Raw genomic sequence first — 10248 nt, 5'->3', positions numbered from 1 at the left:
TTTTTGAGACTTTTTTTTAAAAATGTGGGTCAAATATGGCTCATGAAAGATGTGGCTTGGTTGAGGTTGAATTCAGGCTGATATCAGGAACCTGTTCTGGCCCAGCGTCGGGCCGGAGTAGGACCAGATATGGTTTTACAATGCGGCTCAGATCTGGGCCAAATGCGGCCCACATCATGGATGCCAGACGTGGGCCACTGCAGGACCGTCATTCATTGAGGTATGAGGGCCGAGTGTACGTGCCGTGTCTGCCCCAGAGCTGGGCCAGACCAATTTTGCTGACTGGGTGGTGAGGATACAGAAAATGAATGATGGAAAATAGGGGATCGGAATGTTCAGCCTGTCTATTCTGGTTCCATCCTTTTTATCACTCCCCTTTGCACAAACTCATCCCTGTACACAGTGGTGCACCCCCCCCCCCACACACACACACAAAATGCTTTCATGCTGCACAAGATTGGAAACTTGAAATTTAAATATGCTCAAACAGTAAACATTCCCCTGACCTGTTTGCCTTCTGACTTTTGTGAACTCGCACTATTTGTCTTCCTCTTTCAGCTGCAAAAACAATCTAATGGCATTTTGTTCATTTGTGTGTGTCTATGTGATAGCACTGTACTGATGTTTTGGTAATTTTTCAACCTTTTGCGGTAAGTAAATGGGAAAATGTGTTTTGTGTCTTTTCAGGCAGCAAATGGTTTGTCTACATAAAGAACATTTGCCTGCACAGAGGCACAGTGTCATGTTTTGACAACCACTGGCCTGACAAATCAATGGAAACATGACATTAAAGCAGTAAAAAAAATTAATGCTTCCAATTAGAGGACTTCCTGATGAGGTTTACAAAGACAAACAACATGATACCATGTGCAATATTTCCCATCACTGTAATAAGTCACATTGCTTGTGTAGAACCTTTTGAGTATGGCCAAACCTTGACGATAACGTTTCAAGGACTGAAAACACGTGAACTGTTTCAATGAGTCAACTTTGTAGCGTTGTGCGATGTCTCCACTTGTGAATTGTTCTGTTTTTCTAAGACTTGCTGGCCGTGTGCGTTGGAGTACAAAAGGCCGGCTTTTTTTGAAGGTTCAAAGAAGCTCTTGCAGAATTCCACCAAATCCAAGTAGCATCTAACTTCTCAGGATTTATTGGTCCTCCTGCTGCCAGAAGTCCAATTAAGAGCACAGGCAGTTTTCAGTATCATGATTACCAGTATCGTTTTTTTCTTTTCTTGTAGCTTCAGCCAGGTGGTACTGAACAGCCATGACAGCGATGCGTTCACCATTTTGTTCACCTTTGTCGCAATGAGTTACATTTCAGCTTCGATGCTCACTAACATATTTCCCTCTGTGCTCGATCCCTGTTACTCCAGCCAGAAAAAGCTAAAGGGTTTATCCCGTACATGCTCACCAAACTGAGGCTACAGTATCTCCTCTTTCCTAAGTGAATGTTTTCCTCACTGTGGTGTTGCATTCGCTCCCACAGGTCAAAGCAAATCAATGAGGCACAGTGATGGATAGCCATTTAATAATGGATCAGTGTGTATCGATGTTCGTGTAGGGAAGGCGCTTGTGCGTCTCCATGCACTTATGAAAATTGGAACAGAAACTGCACAAGAGAAGGCGGTATATTTTTTTACATTGGTAATTATGTGCAATAGCTCTAAAAATTAAAACGTGGGATTGCCTTTAAAATGTCAAGCTCTTGATCAAGCTTGACATTGAGGCAAGTCCCAAGGCTTTTGGTTTTGTATCCATTTCAATTCAGTATATCTTTTGAAAAAATAAAATAAATTACCATAGCATTTCAAGGGGAATCCAATGCTCTGCAGTTTACTTGCAATCAAAACTACACTACATCATGACAACCTCGACACGAGTCAAGACGCCAGCGAGTAGCTCCCCAACAATTATTCGCCCGGTTTCTTTTTTCGTCTACCCATTTTAATTAATGGATAATAGTAAAGAGACATCTGGCCATGATCTATTTTTGACTGCGAGTTTTTGATTATAAACTAGGCGTGTATACTGTATGTGGGATGTAGATTAGGTCAAGGTTGTGCTTTGGATGGTTGACATCACACCCAAACACATGCACATGCGTCAACCAGTAAGAATGATGATTCAAGAGAAAATAAAGTCTGGTCCAATTTTGTCGCCCTTTTTATATCTCGGCATGTGAGCCATGTTTGTTTTTATTTATTGTTCTCAAATATTTCCTTTTTTTTTTCGCCTAATCCTCAAAGTATTTGATTCTTGTGTGACTCTCCATTTTGCCCTTTCCCACCCTATCCCTCCATCCTGTCTTTGTGATGCATCCTTCTGCCTCTGCTGGCAGCATTGGATTACCTCAGTGCACACGCGCACACATAAGCGCACACGCACGTGGTCCCTGTCACACACTCATAATTTTTTCTTTTGCATTAGTGCAGCTGGCTGGATGTAGCTGTCCCAGTTTCAGATGGAAAAACAGTCCATGGTTTGTATCAAGCTGTGCATGTGTTTGTCTTAAGGGGGCTCGCATTGCACATGGATTGGCGCAAATGTCACTTCTTGCTTTTTCACCTTTTCATCTGTTTTTTTTTTTTGTTTTGTTTTTTAGAAATTTCACGATAGGCTTCATTTTTGCTACAGTCAGCATAGATCTGATGTGACTTGCTCCAAAGCTTTGTGGCTTGGCAATATGGATTCTGGTAGATTCAGAAATGTGCAACAATTTTTCTGGGTATTGAGCCTTAAATGTTTGGTAAAACGTTTGTGGTCATGTCTTAGAGGTCAAGTCCACCTGACTAAGGCCATTTTCGCTGGAACTTAACGACTAAAAATGTCAAGAGTGAAGCACTGAGCTCCATCGCAGTGGAGGTTGTGGGTTTACCGAATACAAAAACCAAAAAAAAAAAAAGAAACCGGACACATTTAAGTCAGTATAATTCACTTTTGATTGAACTGTACAGAACTTTTTCCATTTATACTAATTACAGCTCCAGTGAAATGGAAATTTTGTGAACATGTGGCTCTATTTCCACTAATATCATCGCAGTGTGCGTGTTTTGATTATGCCAAATGTGGCGTGACATTCTAATCGCCGCACGCCGCAATTTTTCAGAAGCACAAGAAACAAATGGTGATGGCTGATCGCACCCACATGCACATAAACATTCAGGAAGAGTCGGCCTGAATAATGAAGCCGAGCTGCATATTGGATGATTGTCCTTCTAATTGTGTTATGTTGGGAAACTCGTATTACATTACAAGGATACCGGCCAGGGCTTCAGTGTTACACACGAGCCCACTGAGATGGCTGCAGTGCATTAAATGGAACTGGGCCACAGTTAATCGAGTAAACGGGATGGGGAAACACCTGTTCAACTAAAAATAGCTCCACTAGTTAGTATACGTATTGGTTTGGCTTCATATTGAACAGCAGCTACACAGGCAAAGGAATGTTGAATTGAGTTTCCTTAAAATACAGAATTTTTTTTTATCCTGAGTGAAGTGAATTGTTGTCCATTACGTCATTGGAACGACATATGACGGCATAATGTGACGTGCAAAGGTCACATCGAGAGATGTAAAATGTGGTATGATTCAGTGGGATTATTCCCGTATTCATTTTGTTCTTATTGCTTGTTCACTTTGACTTGAGGCAACCCCCGATCAAATTGTAATCAGCTACTGAGGGAAACACAGAAATCCGCCGGTGCTGACAATGATAACACGTTCCTCACTAAAAATTAAATTCTGTTTATTTTCATATTCAGTCTTACAAATACAAAACAACGTTTTTTTCAACGTCAGATTTTGTTTTTGAATTGAGGTACTAAGTTTTAAATTAACTTTATGGTCAAGTATGAAGTATCCGGTTTGTATTGCAGCAAACGGAATCAAAATTAATTTCATTGTATTTCAGAGCAGAAAGGGTTCTTTTTGGCAGCACCTCTGACTGTACAGTCACCTACAATTTCACAAGTGATGTGTCGGTCGAGAACGAGCCGGTACAAAGAGCCGGGCTCTTTGAAGCGAACGATGAGTCGTTTTCAGCCGAAAAAAACGACCATGTATAGTAAGGCGTTTTTAGACAAAAAAAGCGACCATGTGTAGTAAGGCGTTTTTCGACAAAATAAAACGACCATGAATAGTAAGGCGTTTTTAGCCGAAAAAAACGACCATGTATAGTGAGGCGTTTTTAGCCCAAAAAAAAACGAACATGTATAGTAAGGCGTTTTTAGACGAAAAAAACGACCATGTGTAGTAAGGCGTTTTTCCACGAAAAAAACGATCATGAATAGTAAGGCGTTTTTAGACGAAAAAAACGACCATGTGTAGTAAGGCGTTTTTCGACGAAAAAAACGACCATGTATAGTAAGGCGTTTTTAGCTGAAAAAAACGACCATGTATAGTAAGGCATTTTTAGCCGAAAAAAACAACCATGTATAGTAGGGCGTTTTTAGCTGAAAAAGACGACCATGTATAGTAAGGCGTTTTTCGCCGAAAAAAACGACCATGTATAGTAAGGCGTTTTTAGCTGAAAAAACCGACCATGTATAGTAAGGCGTTTTTAGACGAAAAAAAACGACCATGTATAATAAGGTGTTTTTAGCCGAAAAAAAATGACCATGTATAGTAAGCTGTTTTTCGACGAAAAAAACGACCATGTATAGTAAGGCGTTTTTAGCTGAAAATAACGACCATGTATAGTAAGGCGTTTTTAGCCGAAAAAAAACAACCATGTATAATAAGGCGTTTTGAGCCGAAAAAAAAGGACCACGTATAGTAAAGTGTTTTTAGCCGAAATAAATGACCATGTATAGTAAGGCGTTTTTAGCTGAAAAAAACGACCATGTATAGTAAGGCGTTTTTAGCTGAAAAAAACGACCATGTATCGGAAGGCGTTTTAAGCCAAAAAAAACGATCATGTATAGTAAGGAGTTTATACCCGAAAAAAACGACCATATATTGTAAGGCGTTTTTAGACGAAAAAAACGGCCATGTATGGTAAGGCGTTTTTAGCTGAAAAAAACGACCATGTATCAGAAGGCGTTTTAAGCCAAAAAAAAACGATCATGTATAGTAAGGCGTTTTTAGCTGAAAAAAACGACCATGTATAGTAAGGCGTTTTTAGACGAAAAAAACAACCATGTATAGTAAGGAGTTTTTAGCTGAAAAAAACGACCACGTATAGTAAGGCGTTTTTAGACGAAAAAAACGACCATGTATAGTAAGGAGTTTTTAGCTGAAAAAAACGACCATGTATAGTAAGGCGCTTTTAGCCGAAAAAAATGACCATGTATAGTAAGGCATTTTTTGACGAAAAAAACGACCATGTATAGTAAGGCGTTTTTAGCTGAAAAAAACGACCATGTATAGTAAGGCGCTTTTAGCCGAAAAAAATGACCATGTATAGTAAGGCATTTTTTGACGAAAAAAACAACCATGTGTAGTCAGTCGTTTTTAGCTGAAAAAAACGACCATGTATGGTAAGGCGTTTTTAGGCGAAAAAAACAACCATGTATAGTAAGGCGTTTTTCGACGAAAAAAACGACCATGTATAGTAGGGCATTTTTAGACGAAAAAAACGACCATGTATAGTAAGGCGTTTTTAGCTGAAAAAAACGACCATGTATAGTAAGCCGTTTTTAGCCGAAAAAAACGGCTTACTATACATGGTCGTTTTTATTTCGTCTAAAAACGCCTTACTATACATAGTCATTTTTTTCAGCTAAAAGCGCCTTACAAGACATTGTCGTCTTTTTTCAGCTAAAAGCGCCTTACAAGACATTGTCGTCTTTTTTCAGCTAAAAGCGCCTTACAAGACATTGTCGTCTTTTTTCGTCTAAAAACGCCTTACTATACATGGTTGTTTTTTTTCGTCTAAAAACGCCTTACTATTCATGGTCGGTTTATTCAGCTAAAAACGCGTTACTATACTGTACATGGTCGTTTTTTTCGTCTAAAAATGGCTTACTATACATGGTCGTTTTTTTCGGCTAAAAACACCTTACTATACATGGTCGTTTTTTTCAGCTAAAAACGCCTTACTATACATGGTCGTTTTTTTTTCGGCTAAAAAACGCCTTACTATACATGGTCGTTTTTTTCGGCTAAAAACGTCGTACTATACATGGTCGTTTTTTTTCGTCGAAGAACGGCTTACTATACATGGTCATTTTTTTCGGCTAAAACACCTTACTATACATGGTCGTTTTTTTCGGCTAAAAACGCCTTACGATAGATGGTCGCTTTTTTCGTCTAAAAACGCCTTACTATATATGGTCATTTTTTTCGGTCTAAAAACGGCTTACTATACATGGTGGTTTTTATTTCGTCTAAAAACGCCTTACTATACATGGTCATTTTTTTCGGCAAAAAGCGCCTTACAAGACATGGTCGTTTTTTTCGTCTAAAAACGCCTTACTATACGTGGTCGGTTTTTTTCGGCTCAAAACGCCTTACTATACATTGTCGTCTTTTTTCGTCTAAAAACGCCTTACTATATGGTTGTTTTTTTCGTCTAAAAACGCCTTACTATTCATGGTCGTTTTTTTCGTCTAAAAATGCCATACTATACATGGTCGGTTTATTCAGCTAAAAACGCGTTACTATACTGTACATGGTCGTTTTTTTTCGTCTAAAAATGGCTTACTATACATGGTCATTTTTTTTCGTCTAAAAACACCTTACTATACATGGTCGTTTTTTTCGGCTAAAAACGCCTTACGATAGATGGTCGTTTTTTTCGTCTAAAAACGCCTTACTATATATACATGGTCATTTTTTTCGGTCTAAAAGCGCCTTACTATACGTGGTAGGTTTTTTTCAGCTCAAAACGGCTTACTATACATGGTCGTTTTTTTTCGTCTAAAAACACCTTACTATACATGGTTGTATTTTTTCGTCTAAAAACGCCTTACTATACATGGTTGTTTTTTTCGGCTAAAAACGCCTTACTATACATGGTCATTTTTTTCGGTCTAAAAGCGCCTTACTATACGTGGTAGGTTTTTTTTTGGGCTCAAAACACCTTACTATGCATGGTCGTTTTTTTTCATCTAAAAAAACCTTACTATACATGGTCGTTTTTTTCAGCTAAAAACGCCTTACTATATATACATGGTCGTTTTTGTGTGTGCGATGAATGGAATTCCGCATCGGTGTGCAATTGTAAAACAAGGCTGTGTGTTAAAAAAATAAATCTGAAACTGCATTTAAGGGTGGCTCAATACTGGCTGGCCATATACGGGCCGGAGTTGTAAATTGATTTCTGGCCCAAATACTTCACTCCACAACTGGCCCTCATCTGGTTTGCCAGAATCAAGCCAGTGCTTCCTTTGCCACTCCTGGGCCGTGTTCGGCCCACATGCACTATGCCAGTGCCGACTCAAGGCCAGCTGTGCCAGCTTCATGCCAAATCCGGGCCAGATGCCTTTGCTGACTGGGCAGCGCCAGGGGTGAAGCTGGATTCTCCATTCCAAGATCAGGCCAAAACCCAATGAAGCATTTATTAGCACAAAGAGAATGACTTCATTCCGCTTGCCAAAGTAGCTCATCGAAGATTCAAGCCATCAGCTCTGTTTCTTCTTTCTGTAGCTTTGGTCCGGCACAGACATTGCTTCACAATTCAAGACCGAACATTTACCTTGTCTTGAGATTCTGGACTTTTAAGTTTCCCTGCTTGAAGCTGCTCTTTGCAAAGCCTCAGAGAGAGCTACCTCTTCCTTAAGATCCCTGGATCCTTATTCTGTGACATGGCCTTGAGAGAGGCTTGCTAAGAAAGCTTTGTGACGCTGAAATGATTGCCTCAGAATACGCATCATTCACACCCTCTCCGTGCAAACAAGGAAATACTACAGCGCAAGTCAAAACACATCACGTACGTGCACACTGTTGGCACTAATAATAGATTCATTAATGCAGCATGATTGGATTGTAGAGCAATATGATTCGAAATGAGTATCTAATGGGAGCGTTGTAATGAAGTTAAAGGATGTTCCAGGAAGCGCGAGGATACGCACGCACGAGCGTGCGTCTACACACACGGGCGCGCGCTCACGCGGTTTGTGTCCTCGGTACGTTGTCGACAGGGGTTTGAAGGAGCCGTGTTTCCTGCTCTTTACATTGCAGTTGTCATGCAAATGAGAGTCAAGTCATGCGCTCTCACGCCTCACACATCAAGTGGGCGTGTGTACTGCAAGCAGCTGCAAATCTCTTACAAAATAAGCCTCCCGTCTGTCACTCAGGACACGTTGTAAAGACAAACCTCAGTTGCGGCCGTGATGTTTGCAGTACGTTTCGGGTAATCCTGCAGTTTAAAACATTTGCCTTGGGGATATATTTTGATCGGTGATTACTCCGGATTTGAAATGGGAGACTTCAAGGAAAAAAGGCACACCAAAAACAAAGCTCTTTCATCAGCATCACTTTAATTGTTAAGATGAATAAAAAGCAACCAAAAAAAAAACTGAAGAAGTGATGTTTTTAATGAGCAATGTAAAGCACGCACACACTTCACGCGTACTTAAAAATCCTGCATTGGGAATCCTGCTCACGCAGCCCTGCAGGGTTTCCTTCACAAGCTTTTAATTTGCATGGATCAACTCTAATCCCCAATCCTGCCCATCTCTTTTGCACCAAGGCAACCCTGATGGAAAATTTCAGAGCCAGGGAACAGTGGCAGAGCTTGAATTTTGTCCTCGGGGGGCCAGGGGCTGGCCAAGTCTATCTCAGGGGGCCTGCAAAACTAAAACTTGGAAATATCTTCCACACGAACACAATCAACATCCATTTTTAGATTGGATAAAATTGGGACGCACGTTGCCCACGCGCACACGCGCGCACACACGCAACAATAGCACTGATTTCAAGATTCAGCTACCGCCTTTTAGCTCCACTCTTGCTCTTTTATGCTTCTGAGCTTCCCGTCATTACACAACACTTCACATCAACATTCTAAGATGCAGAGCATTGCACATCTCTGACATTCATCTATGGACCTGCCTCCCATGAGACTTTGCAAAACATTGACTTCCTCCACATACTAAAAACGTGTCTCAAAAGGTTTTGTAAAATGTTCTGTATTAATTGTCTTCGTTAGGTTCACGGTGAGCTTGAGCCTTTTCCACCTATGGGCGAGAGTCAAGTTGACTTCCATTCCATTTTACTTAAAAGTTGGCTCAGTGAAGTCACATGGCACTATTTAAGCTGATGTGACCAAATATGGTTGTCACTCACATCCAATTCCTGTTCTCGATTTGTCATCTTTCAAAGATATTTTGGAGAGACGGGTGAACTTGAACTGATACTGTGAGCCAGGCCCTCTCTCAGGTCCAACATCAGTGATCACCCAAATTTCCCAGAAAGTCTTAGCAGAAGAGTGGATGCCCTTAAAGGAAGAACAGCTTATCTGCGGCTCAATATGAATTATGTAGTCAGGGTGGACTGAAAACAATGCGTTACTCAGTAATAACACTGGTCAACAGCAATTTTGAATCAGAGATGTCCCGAAAAGTATTTTTGATGCCAACTTTTAAATTGTCTTTAATTTTTTTATTATTATTATTATTATTATTATTTTATATAATTATTTTTAGATATTTTCTTTTGTATCTCTGATTTCCCTCTCCCTACCCAGCGTTTTCCTTTCTGAATTCTGACTGTAATTTCCCCATTGCGGGACAAATAAAGGGATATCTTATCTTATTTAAAAATGTCTTGACCAGTGTCATGAAAGTCGTAACGTAATGTTTTCTATCATGACAGTGCCGGTTTGACTTGGTGTCAGATGTTATCCAGATAATTAGACAATGTTAAATAAAAAGAAGAGAAACCCAAATGTCGTCTGACTGATTTTTGCTAGTGAAATTCTCGCGGTGTAAAACAGCCCGGCGGTCTCCGGTAATCACACGTCACACCCACAGATCACTAAGCGTCTCCTCTCCGCATGCGGCCACAAGTAACGACCGCATCATTCGCGGCCACGCAGTGTGGTCCCACACACACGGACACGATACACACACATACACACACACCTATTGAGAGACAGTCAAGATGTTTTTTCTTGTCAGCACTACCATTATTCTATTCAGCTCTGCTTCATTTGGCTAATATGACGGGCACCGTGCGTAAATTGCCTGACCTTTGTTTGTCCATTGATACCTGCGGTTGTGTGTGAGCGTGTGCTATTGTGTGTGTAATTACCATTAGCACATTAGAGCGTGCGATGTCATGCCGCAACCCATAGTCACCGGAA

This window comes from Hippocampus guttulatus, chromosome 12 (genome assembly GCF_054856545.1).
Source record: "Hippocampus guttulatus isolate MCC_2025c chromosome 12, RoL_Hgut_1.0, whole genome shotgun sequence".
In the NCBI taxonomy this organism is placed as follows: Eukaryota; Metazoa; Chordata; class Actinopteri; order Syngnathiformes; family Syngnathidae; genus Hippocampus; species Hippocampus guttulatus.
Note: the sequence above shows the minus strand (reverse complement) of the source record.